The sequence below is a fragment of the Rhinoderma darwinii genome, unplaced genomic scaffold (genome assembly GCF_050947455.1).
Source record: "Rhinoderma darwinii isolate aRhiDar2 unplaced genomic scaffold, aRhiDar2.hap1 Scaffold_699, whole genome shotgun sequence".
In the NCBI taxonomy this organism is placed as follows: Eukaryota; Metazoa; Chordata; class Amphibia; order Anura; family Rhinodermatidae; genus Rhinoderma; species Rhinoderma darwinii.
This window is the reverse complement of record NW_027464259.1, coordinates 1-16189: the sequence shown is the minus strand read 5'-3', so window position 1 is coordinate 16189 and position 16189 is coordinate 1. Positions and strand designations below refer to the sequence as shown.

At 38.3% G+C, this 16189-nt stretch overlaps 1 protein-coding gene across 2 annotated transcripts in view; it reads right to left on the bottom strand.

Moving 5' to 3' along the window:
- The window catches only part of CHRDL2 (chordin like 2), a 141417-nt gene extending 125906 nt beyond the window's left edge, over window positions 1-15511 (bottom strand). The window contains exon 1 of one of the 2 annotated variants that reach the window (XM_075849166.1): window positions 15349-15511. The gene's annotated coding sequence lies outside the window, so the exon portion shown is untranslated. The remainder of the gene's footprint in view (window positions 1-15348) is intronic. The other variant, XM_075849165.1, reaches the window with a different exon arrangement.
- Between the last annotated feature and the right edge of the window lie 678 nt (window positions 15512-16189).

Genomic DNA, 16189 nt, shown 5'->3' with positions numbered 1-16189 from the left:
TCATACTCACTGTATATTTACTGACACCTCACACTCACTATATTTACTGACACCTCACACTCACTGTATATTTACTGACACCTCACACTCACTGTATATTTACTGACACCTCACACTCACTGTATATTTACTGACACCTCAAACTCACTGTATATTTACTGACACCTCACACTTACCGTATATTTACTGACACTTCACACTCACCGTATAATTACTGACACCTCACACTGTATATTTACTGACACCTCACACTCACTGAATATTTACTGACACTTTACACTCACTGAATATTTACTGACACCTCGCACTGTATATTTACTGACACCTCACACTCACTGTATATTTACTCACACCTCACACTCACTGTATATTTACTGACACCTCACACTCACTGTATATTTACTGACATCTCATACTCACTGTATATTTACTGACACCTCACACTCACTGTAAATTTACTGACACCTCACACTGTATATTTACTGACACCTCACACTGTATATTTACTGACACCTCACACTGTATAATTACTGACACCTCACACTGTATAATTACTGACACCTCACACTGTATATTTACTGACACCTCACACTCACTGTATATTTACTGACACCTCACACTGTATAATTACTGACACCTCACACTGTATATTTACTGACACCTCACACTCACTGTATATTTACTGACACCTCACACTGTATAATTACTGACACCTCACACTGTATATTTACTGACACCTCACACTGTATAATTACTGACACCTCACACTCACTGTATATTTACTGACACCTCACACTGTATATTTACTGACACCTCACACTGTATAATTACTGACACCTCACACTGTATATTTACTGACACCTCACATTCACTGTATAATTACTGACACCTCACACTGTATATTTACTGACACCTCACACTGTATAATTACTGACACCTCACACTGTATATTTACTGACACCTCACACTGTATATTTACTGACACCTCACACTGTATATTTACTGACACCTCACATTCACTGTATAATTACTGACACCTCACACTGTATATTTACTGACACCTCACACTGTATATTTACTGACACCTCACACTGTATATTTACTGACACCTCACGCTGTATAATTACTGACACCTCACACTGTATAATTACTGACACCTCACACTGTATATTTACTGACACCTCACACTGTATATTTACTGACACCTCACACTCGCTGTATATTTACTGACATTTTATACTCACTGTATATTTACTGACACCTCACACTCACTGTATATTTACTGACACCTCACACTCGCTGTATATTTACTGACACCTGACATTCACTGTATATTTACTGACACTTCACACTCACTGTATATTTACTGACACCTCATACTCACTGTATATTTACTGACACCTCATACTCACTGTATATTTACTGACACCTCTCACTGTATATTTACTGACACCTCACACTCACTGTATATTTACTGACACCTCACACTCACTGTATATTTACTGACACCTCTCACTGTATATTTACTGACACCTCACACTCACTGTATATTTACTGACACCTCACACTCACTGTATATTTACTGACACCTCACACACACTGTATATTTACTGACACCTCACACTCACTGTATATTTACTGACACCTCACACTCACTGAATATTTACTGACACTTTACACTCACTGAATATTTACTGACACCTCTCACTGTATATTTACTGACACCTCACACTCACTGTATAATTACTGACACCTGACATTCACTGAATATTTACTGACACTTTACACTCACTGAATATTTACTGACACCTCACACTGTATATTTACTGACACCTCACACTGTATATTTACTGACACTTCACACTCACTGTATATTTACTGACACCGCATACTCACTGTATATTTACTGACACCTCATACTCACTGTATATTTACTGACACCTCATACTCACTGTATATTTACTGACACCTCACACTCACTATATTTACTGACACCTCACACTCACTGTATATTTACTGACACCTCACACTCACTGTATATTTACTGACACCTCACACTCACTGTATATTTACTGACACCTCAAACTCACTGTATATTTACTGACACCTCACACTTACCGTATATTTACTGACACCTCACACTCACTGTATAATTACTGACACCTCACACTCACTGTATAATTACTGACACCTCACACTCACTGAATATTTACTGACACCTCACACTCACTGAATATTTACTGACACTTTACACTCACTGAATATTTACTGACACCTCGCACTGTATATTTACTGACACCTCACACTCACTGTATATTTACTGACACCTCACACTCACTGTATAATTACTGACACCTGACATTCACTGTATATTTACTGACACTTCACACTCACTGTATATTTACTGACACCTCATACTCACTGTATATTTACTGACACCTCATACTCACTGTATATTTACTGACACCTCATACTCACTGTATATTTACTGACACCTCACACTCACTATATTTACTGACACCTCACACTCACTGTATATTTACTGACACCTCATACTCACTGTATATTTACTGACACCTCACACTCACTGTATATTTACTGACACCTCACACTTACCGTATATTTACTGACACCTCACACTCACCGTATAATTACTGACACCTCACACTGTATATTTACTGACACCTCACACTGTATAATTACTGACACCTCACACTGTATAATTACTGACACCTCACACTGTATATTTACTGACACCTCACACTGTATATTTACTGACACCTCACATTCACTGTATAATTACTGACACCTCACACTGTATATTTACTGACACCTCACACTGTATATTTACTGACACCTCACACTGTATATTTACTGACACCTCACGCTGTATAATTACTGACACCTCACACTGTATAATTACTGACACCTCACACTGTATATTTACTGACACCTCACACTCACTGTATATTTACTGACACCTCACACTCGCTGAATATTTACTGACACCTGACATTCACTGTATATTTACTGACACTTCACACTCACTGTATATTTACTGACACCTCATACTCACTGTATATTTACTGACACCTCATACTCACTGTATATTTACTGACACCTCACACTGTATAATTACTGACACCTCACACTCACTGTATATTTACTGACACCTCACATTCACTGTATATTTACTGACACCTCACACTCACTGTATATTTACTGACACCTCACACTCACTGTATATTTACTGACACCTCACACACTGTATATTTACTGACACCTCACACTCACTGTATATTTACTGACACCTCACACTCACTGTATATTTACTGACACCTCACACTCACTGTATATTTACTGACACCTCACACTCACTGAATATTTACTGACACTTTACACTCACTGAATATTTACTGACACCTCGCACTGTATATTTACTGACACCTCACACTCACTGTATAATTACTGACACCTGACATTCACTGAATATTTACTGACACTTTACACTCACTGAATATTTACTGACACCTCACACTGTATATTTACTGACACCTCACACTGTATATTTACTGACACTTCACACTCACTGTATATTTACTGACACCTCATACTCACTGTATATTTACTGACACCTCACACTCACTATATTTACTGACACCTCACACTCACTGTATATTTACTGACACCTCACACTCACTGTATATTTACTGACACCTCACACTCACTGTATATTTACTGACACCTCAAACTCACTGTATATTTACTGACACCTCATACTCACTGTATATTTACTGACACCTCACACTCACTGTATAATTACTGACAACTCACACTGTATATTTACTGACACCTCACACTCACTGAATATTTACTGACACCTCGCACTGTATATTTACTGACACCTCACACTCACTGTATATTTACTGACACCTCACACTCACTGTATAATTACTGACACCTGACATTCACTGTATATTTACTGACACTTCACACTCACTGTATATTTACTGACACCTCATACTCACTGTATATTTACTGACACCTCATACTCACTGTATATTTACTGACACCTCATACTCACTGTATATTTACTGACACCTCACACTCACTATATTTACTGACACCTCACACTCACTGTATATTTACTGACACCTCACACTCACTGTATATTTACTGACACCTCACACTCACTGTATATTTACTGACACCTCAAACTCACTGTATATTTACTGACACCTCACACTTACCGTATATTTACTGACACTTCACACTCACCGTATAATTACTGACACCTCACACTGTATATTTACTGACACCTCACACTCACTGAATATTTACTGACACTTTACACTCACTGAATATTTACTGACACCTCGCACTGTATATTTACTGACACCTCACACTCACTGTATATTTACTCACACCTCACACTCACTGTATATTTACTGACACCTCACACTCACTGTATATTTACTGACATCTCATACTCACTGTATATTTACTGACACCTCACACTCACTGTAAATTTACTGACACCTCACACTGTATATTTACTGACACCTCACACTGTATATTTACTGACACCTCACACTGTATAATTACTGACACCTCACACTGTATAATTACTGACACCTCACACTGTATATTTACTGACACCTCACACTCACTGTATATTTACTGACACCTCACACTGTATAATTACTGACACCTCACACTGTATATTTACTGACACCTCACACTCACTGTATATTTACTGACACCTCACACTGTATAATTACTGACACCTCACACTGTATATTTACTGACACCTCACACTGTATAATTACTGACACCTCACACTCACTGTATATTTACTGACACCTCACACTGTATATTTACTGACACCTCACACTGTATAATTACTGACACCTCACACTGTATATTTACTGACACCTCACATTCACTGTATAATTACTGACACCTCACACTGTATATTTACTGACACCTCACACTGTATAATTACTGACACCTCACACTGTATATTTACTGACACCTCACACTGTATATTTACTGACACCTCACACTGTATATTTACTGACACCTCACATTCACTGTATAATTACTGACACCTCACACTGTATATTTACTGACACCTCACACTGTATATTTACTGACACCTCACACTGTATATTTACTGACACCTCACGCTGTATAATTACTGACACCTCACACTGTATAATTACTGACACCTCACACTGTATATTTACTGACACCTCACACTGTATATTTACTGACACCTCACACTCGCTGTATATTTACTGACATTTTATACTCACTGTATATTTACTGACACCTCACACTCACTGTATATTTACTGACACCTCACACTCGCTGTATATTTACTGACACCTGACATTCACTGTATATTTACTGACACTTCACACTCACTGTATATTTACTGACACCTCATACTCACTGTATATTTACTGACACCTCATACTCACTGTATATTTACTGACACCTCTCACTGTATATTTACTGACACCTCACACTCACTGTATATTTACTGACACCTCACACTCACTGTATATTTACTGACACCTCTCACTGTATATTTACTGACACCTCACACTCACTGTATATTTACTGACACCTCACACTCACTGTATATTTACTGACACCTCACACACACTGTATATTTACTGACACCTCACACTCACTGTATATTTACTGACACCTCACACTCACTGAATATTTACTGACACTTTACACTCACTGAATATTTACTGACACCTCTCACTGTATATTTACTGACACCTCACACTCACTGTATAATTACTGACACCTGACATTCACTGAATATTTACTGACACTTTACACTCACTGAATATTTACTGACACCTCACACTGTATATTTACTGACACCTCACACTGTATATTTACTGACACTTCACACTCACTGTATATTTACTGACACCGCATACTCACTGTATATTTACTGACACCTCATACTCACTGTATATTTACTGACACCTCATACTCACTGTATATTTACTGACACCTCACACTCACTATATTTACTGACACCTCACACTCACTGTATATTTACTGACACCTCACACTCACTGTATATTTACTGACACCTCACACTCACTGTATATTTACTGACACCTCAAACTCACTGTATATTTACTGACACCTCACACTTACCGTATATTTACTGACACCTCACACTCACTGTATAATTACTGACACCTCACACTCACTGTATAATTACTGACACCTCACACTCACTGAATATTTACTGACACCTCACACTCACTGAATATTTACTGACACTTTACACTCACTGAATATTTACTGACACCTCGCACTGTATATTTACTGACACCTCACACTCACTGTATATTTACTGACACCTCACACTCACTGTATAATTACTGACACCTGACATTCACTGTATATTTACTGACACTTCACACTCACTGTATATTTACTGACACCTCATACTCACTGTATATTTACTGACACCTCATACTCACTGTATATTTACTGACACCTCATACTCACTGTATATTTACTGACACCTCACACTCACTATATTTACTGACACCTCACACTCACTGTATATTTACTGACACCTCATACTCACTGTATATTTACTGACACCTCACACTCACTGTATATTTACTGACACCTCACACTTACCGTATATTTACTGACACCTCACACTCACCGTATAATTACTGACACCTCACACTGTATATTTACTGACACCTCACACTGTATAATTACTGACACCTCACACTGTATAATTACTGACACCTCACACTGTATATTTACTGACACCTCACACTGTATATTTACTGACACCTCACATTCACTGTATAATTACTGACACCTCACACTGTATATTTACTGACACCTCACACTGTATATTTACTGACACCTCACACTGTATATTTACTGACACCTCACGCTGTATAATTACTGACACCTCACACTGTATAATTACTGACACCTCACACTGTATATTTACTGACACCTCACACTCACTGTATATTTACTGACACCTCACACTCGCTGAATATTTACTGACACCTGACATTCACTGTATATTTACTGACACTTCACACTCACTGTATATTTACTGACACCTCATACTCACTGTATATTTACTGACACCTCATACTCACTGTATATTTACTGACACCTCACACTGTATAATTACTGACACCTCACACTCACTGTATATTTACTGACACCTCACATTCACTGTATATTTACTGACACCTCACACTCACTGTATATTTACTGACACCTCACACTCACTGTATATTTACTGACACCTCACACACTGTATATTTACTGACACCTCACACTCACTGTATATTTACTGACACCTCACACTCACTGTATATTTACTGACACCTCACACTCACTGTATATTTACTGACACCTCACACTCACTGAATATTTACTGACACTTTACACTCACTGAATATTTACTGACACCTCGCACTGTATATTTACTGACACCTCACACTCACTGTATAATTACTGACACCTGACATTCACTGAATATTTACTGACACTTTACACTCACTGAATATTTACTGACACCTCACACTGTATATTTACTGACACCTCACACTGTATATTTACTGACACTTCACACTCACTGTATATTTACTGACACCTCATACTCACTGTATATTTACTGACACCTCACACTCACTATATTTACTGACACCTCACACTCACTGTATATTTACTGACACCTCACACTCACTGTATATTTACTGACACCTCACACTCACTGTATATTTACTGACACCTCAAACTCACTGTATATTTACTGACACCTCATACTCACTGTATATTTACTGACACCTCACACTCACTGTATAATTACTGACAACTCACACTGTATATTTACTGACACCTCACACTCACTGAATATTTACTGACACCTCGCACTGTATATTTACTGACACCTCACACTCACTGTATATTTACTGACACCTCACACTCACTGTATAATTACTGACACCTGACATTCACTGTATATTTACTGACACTTCACACTCACTGTATATTTACTGACACCTCATACTCACTGTATATTTACTGACACCTCATACTCACTGTATATTTACTGACACCTCATACTCACTGTATATTTACTGACACCTCACACTCACTATATTTACTGACACCTCACACTCACTGTATATTTACTGACACCTCACACTCACTGTATATTTACTGACACCTCACACTCACTGTATATTTACTGACACCTCAAACTCACTGTATATTTACTGACACCTCACACTTACCGTATATTTACTGACACTTCACACTCACCGTATAATTACTGACACCTCACACTGTATATTTACTGACACCTCACACTCACTGAATATTTACTGACACTTTACACTCACTGAATATTTACTGACACCTCGCACTGTATATTTACTGACACCTCACACTCACTGTATATTTACTCACACCTCACACTCACTGTATATTTACTGACACCTCACACTCACTGTATATTTACTGACATCTCATACTCACTGTATATTTACTGACACCTCACACTCACTGTAAATTTACTGACACCTCACACTGTATATTTACTGACACCTCACACTGTATATTTACTGACACCTCACACTGTATAATTACTGACACCTCACACTGTATAATTACTGACACCTCACACTGTATATTTACTGACACCTCACACTCACTGTATATTTACTGACACCTCACACTGTATAATTACTGACACCTCACACTGTATATTTACTGACACCTCACACTCACTGTATATTTACTGACACCTCACACTGTATAATTACTGACACCTCACACTGTATATTTACTGACACCTCACACTGTATAATTACTGACACCTCACACTCACTGTATATTTACTGACACCTCACACTGTATATTTACTGACACCTCACACTGTATAATTACTGACACCTCACACTGTATAATCACCGACACCTCACACTGTATATTTACTGACACCTCACACTGTATAATCACCGACACCTCACACTGTATATTTACTGACACCTCACACTGTATATTTACTGACACCTCACACTGTATAATTACTGACACCTCACACTGTATAATTACTGACACCTCACACTGTATATTTACTGACACCTCACACTGTATAATTACTGACACCTCACACTGTATATTTACTGACACCTCACACTGTATATTTACCGACACCTCACACTGTATATTTACTGACACCTCACACTGTATAATTACTGACACCTCACACTCACTGTATATTTACTGACACCTCACACTGTATAATCACCGACACCTCACACTGTATATTTACTGACACCTCACACTGTATATTTACTGACACCTCACACTGTATAATTACTGACACCTCACACTGTATATTTACTGACACCTCACACTGTATATTTACTGACACCTCACACTGTATAATTACTGACACCTCACACTGTATATTTACTGACACCTCACACTGTATAATTACTGACACCTCACACTGTATATTTACTGACACCTCACACTGTATATTTACCGACACCTCACACTGTATATTTACTGACACCTCACACTGTATAATTACTGACACCTCACACTCACTGTATATTTACCGACACTTCACACTCACTGTATATTTACTGACACCTCACACTGTATATTTACTGACACCTCACACTGTATATTTACTGACACCTCACACTCACTGTATAATTACTGACACCTCACACTCACTGTATATTTACTGACACCTCATACTGTATATTTACCGACACTTCACACTGTATAATTTACTGACACCTCACACTGTGTATTTACTGACACCTCACACTGTATATTTACTGACACCTCACACTGTATATTTTACTGACACCTCACACTGTATATTTACCGACACCTCACACTGTATAATTACTGACACCTCACACTGTATATTTACTGACACCTCACACTGTATATTTACTGACACCTCACACTGTATATTTACTGACACCTCACACTGTATATTTACTGACACCTCACACTGTATAATTACTGACACCTCACACTGTATATTTACTGACACCTCACACTGTATATTTACCGACACCTCACACTGTATATTTACTGACACCTCACACTGTATAATTACTGACACCTCACACTGTATATTTACTGACACCTCACACTGTATATTTACTGACACCTCACACTCACTGTATATTTACTGACACCTCACACTGTATAATTACTGACACCTCACACTGTATATTTACTGACACTTGACACTGTATATTTACTGACACCTCACCCTCACTGTATATTTACTGACATCTGACACTGTATATTTACTGACACCTCACACTCACTGTATATTTACTGACACCTCACACTGTATATTTACTGACACCTCACACTGTATAATTACTGACACCTCACACTGTATATTTACTGACACCTCACACTGTATATTTACTGACACCTCACACTCACTGTATAATTACTGACACTTCACACTCACTGTATATTTACTGACACTTTACACTCACTGTATATTTACTGACACCTCATACTGTATATTTACTGACACCTCACACTGTATAATTACTGACACCTCACACTGTATATTTACTGACACCTCACACTGTATATTTACTGACACCTCACACTGTATATTTACTGGACACCTCACACTCACTGTATATTTACTGACACCTCACACTGTATAATTACTGACACCTCACACTGTATATTTACTGACACTTGACACTGTATATTTACTGACACCTCACACTCACTGTATATTTACTGACACCTGACACTGTATATTTACTGACACCTCACACTCACTGTATATTTACTGACACCTCACACTGTATATTTACTGACACTTTACACTCACTGTATATTTACTGACACCTCATACTGTATATTTACTGACACCTCACACTGTATAATTACTGACACCTCACACTGTATATTTACTGACACCTCACACTGTATATTTACTGACACCTCACACTGTATATTTACTGACACCTCACACTCACTGTATATTTACTGACACCTCACACTGTATAATTACTGACACCTCACACTGTATATTTACTGACACTTGACACTGTATATTTACTGACACCTCACACTGTATATTTACTGACACCTCACACTGTATATTTACTGACACCTCACACTCACTGTATATTTACTGACACCTCACACTGTATATTTACTGACACCTCACACTCACTGTATATTTACTGACACCTCACACTGTATATTTACTGACACCTCACACTGTATAATTACTGACACCTCACACTGTATATTTACTGACACCTCACACTGTATATTTACTGACACCTCACACTGTATATTTACTGACACCTCACACTCACTGTATATTTACTGACACCTCACACTGTATAATTACTGACACCTCACACTCACTGTATATTTACTGACACTTGACACTGTATATTTACTGACACCTCACACTCACTGTATATTTACTGACACCTGACACTGTATATTTACTGACACCTCACACTCACTGTATATTTACTGACACCTCACACTGTATATTTACTGACACCTCACACTGTATAATTACTGACACCTCACACTGTATATTTACTGACACCTCACACTGTATATTTACTGACACCTCACACTCACTGTATAATTACTGACACCTCACACTGTATATTTACTGACACTTCACACTTACTGTATATTTACCGACACCTCACACTCACTGTATATTTACTGACACTTCACACTCACTGTATATTTACTGACACCTCACACTCACTGTATATTTACTGACACTTTACACTCACTGTATATTTACTGACACCTCACACTGTATATTTACTGACACCTCACACTGTATATTTACTGACACCTCACACTGTATATTTACTGACACCTCACACTGTATAATTACTGACACCTCACACTGTATATTTACTGACACCTCACACTGTATATTTACTGACACTTCACACTCACTGTATATTTACTGACACCTCACACTGTATATTTACTGACACCTCGCACTGTATATTTACTGACACCTCGCACTGTATATTTACTGACACCTCACACTCACTGTATATTTACTGACACCTGACACTGTATAATTACTGACACCTCACACTCACTGTATATTTACTGACACTTCACACTTACTGTATATTTACTGACACCTCATACTCACTGTATATTTACTGACACCTCACACTCACTGTATATTTACTGACACCTCACACTGTATATTTACTGACACCTCACACTGTATAATTACTGACACCTCACACTGTATATTTACTGACACCTCACACTGTATATTTACTGACACCTCACACTCACTGTATAATTACTGACACCTCACACTGTATAATTACTGACACTTCACACTCACTGTATATTTACTGACACTTTACACTCACTGTATATTTACTGACACCTCACCTATACTGTATATTTACTGACACCTCACACTGTATAATTACTGACACCTCACACTGTATATTTACTGACACCTCACACTGTATATTTACTGACACCTCACACTGTATATTTACTGACACCTCACACTCACTGTATATTTACTGACACCTGACACTGTATATTTACTGACACCTCACACTCACTGTATATTTACTGACACCTCACACTGTATATTTACTGACACTTTACACTCACTGTATATTTACTGACACCTCATACTGTATATTTACTGACACCTCACACTGTATAATTACTGACACCTCACACTGTATATTTACTGACACCTCACACTGTATATTTACTGACACCTCACACTGTATATTTACTGACACCTCACACTCACTGTATATTTACTGACATCTCACACTGTATAATTACTGACACCTCACACTGTATATTTACTGACACTTGACACTGTATATTTACTGACACCTCACACTCACTGTATATTTACTGACACCTGACACTGTATATTTACTGACACCTCACACTCACTGTATATTTACTGACACCTCACACTGTATATTTACTGACACCTCACACTGTATAATTACTGACACCTCACACTGTATATTTACTGACACCTCACACTCACTGTATAATTACTGACACCTCACACTGTATAATTACTGACACTTCACACTCACTGTATATTTACCGACACCTCACACTCACTGTATATTTACTGACACTTCACACTCACTGTATATTTACTGACACCTCACACTCACTGTATATTTACTGACACTTTACACTCACTGTATATTTACTGACACCTCACACTGTATATTTACTGACACCTCACACTGTATAATTACTGACACCTCACACTGTATAATTACTGACACCTCACACTGTATATTTACTGACACCTCACACTGTATAATTACTGACACCTCACACTGTATAATTACTGACACCTCACACTGTATATTTACTGACACCTCACACTGTATATTTACTGACACCTCACACTGTATATTTACTGACACTTCACACTCACTGTATATTTACTGACACCTCACACTGTATATTTACTGACACCTCGCACTGTATATTTACTGACACCTCGCACTGTATATTTACTGACACCTCACACTCACTGTATATTTACTGACACCTGACACTGTATAATTACTGACACCTCACACTCACTGTATATTTACTGACACCTCACACTGTATATTTACTGACACTTCACACTCACTGTATATTTACTGACACCTCACACTGTATATTTACTGACACTTCACACTCACTGTATATTTACTGACACCTCACACTGTATATTTACTGACACCTCACACTGTATAATTACTGACACCTCACACTGTATATTTACTGACACCTCACACTGTATATTTACTGACACCTCACACTCACTGTATATTTACTGACACCTCATACTCACTGTATATTTACTGACACCTCACACTCACTGTATATTTACTGACACTTCACACTCACTGTATATTTACTGACACCTCACACTGTATAATTACTGACACCTCACACTGTATAATTACTGACACCTCACACTGTATATTTACTGACACCTCACACTGTATATTTACTGACACCTCACACTGTATATTTACTGACACCTCACACTGTATATTTACTGACACCTGACATTCACTGTATATTTACTGACACCTCATACTCACTGTATATTTACTGACACTTCACACTCACTGTATATTTACTGACACCTCACACTCACTGTATATTTACTGACACCTCACACTGTATATTTACTGACACTTCACACTCACTGTATATTTACTGACACCTCACACTGTATATTTACTGACACTTCACACTCACTGTATATTTACTGACATCTCATACTCACTGTATATTTACTGACACCTCACACTCACTGTAAATTTACTGACACCTCACACTGTATATTTACTGACACCTCACACTGTATATTTACTGACACCTCACACTGTATAATTACTGACACCTCACACTGTATATTTACTGACACCTCACACTGTATATTTACTGACACTTCACACTCACTGTATATTTACTGACACCTCACACTGTATATTTACTGACACCTTGCACTGTATATTTACTGACACCTCACACTGTATATTTACTGACACCTCACACTTACCGTATATTTACTGACACTTCACACTTACTGTACATTTACTGACACCTCATACTCACTGTATATTTACTGACACCTCACACTCACTGTATATTTACTGACACTTCACACTCACTGTATAATTACTGACACCTCACACTGTATATTTACTGACACCTCACACTCACTGTATATTTACTGACACCTCACACTCACTGTATATTTACTGACACCTCACACTCACTGTATATTTACTGACACCTCACACTCACTGTATATTTACTGACACCTCGCACTGTATAATTACTGACACCTCGCACTGTATATTTACTGACACCTCACACTGTATAATTACTGACACCTCACACTGTATATTTACTGACACCTCACACTGTATATTTACTGACACCTCACACTCACTGTATATTTACTGACACCACACACTCACTATATTTACTGACATCTCATACTCACTGTATATTTACTGACACCTCACACTCACTATATTTACTGACACCTCACACTGTATAATTACTGACATCTCATACTCACTGTATATTTACTGACACTTTACACTCACTGTATATTTACTGACACTTTACACTGTATATTCACTGACACTTTACACTGTATATTTACTGACACTTTATATTTACTGACATCTCACACTTCTTATCACACTGACTACTGCGGGTACTCACGGGGTCGGGCTCTGGGCGGGCGTGCTCCGGGCCATGCAGAGCAGGGACAGGGCTCCCAGGAGCAGGGTGAGCTCTCTTCCTGCGGGGGACATGTCTCCGGGTCCGGGGCTCTGCTGCTGCTGCCTCCCGAGCGCTCACCCCGGGCTATAAGAGCTCCGCAGCCAGCGGGACTCGGCGACGTCAGGCAGATGTGCCTGTACAGCGCGAATTGCGCCCCCTGCAGGACACAGCGGGAACTACAGCCAGCCGTCACACAAGCTGGAGGGGACCGAGAACTACAAGGCGCAGCAAGTCCCAATGCATTATATAGCCATATATATATATAGCGTCTATGGGGACTACAAGTGCCATCATCATATATAACTGTAAACCTGAAACTACAAAACCCAGCGATCCCTGGCAGTATGACCCTCATCATATAGAGCAGGAAGACTGTAAAGCTGAACTCAATCTCTGGCAACAGAAGGAAAGCTGATGTGGAACTACAAGTCCCAGGAGGCACCACACGTATCATATCATGTACTTACATACAGCTCAGGCGCAATGCACTCTATCAGCTGCAGCATAACTACAAGTCCCAGCAATCCCTGACACCAGGATCATACAACAGGGAGAGGAGCCGGGGCTTATAAAGCTGTAGTACCACAAATCCCAGAATGTCCATAATATATACATATATATATATGTAGGTTCATAATACATAGGCATGATGTGTCCTGCTAATGGGGAACCTACAAGTCCAAGAAAATATTAACAAACCATGCTGAGAGTTGTAGTGCAGCTACTATAAGTACAGACTGGATCTCATGGACATTGGTGGCAGGGAGGGGGTTAATATATA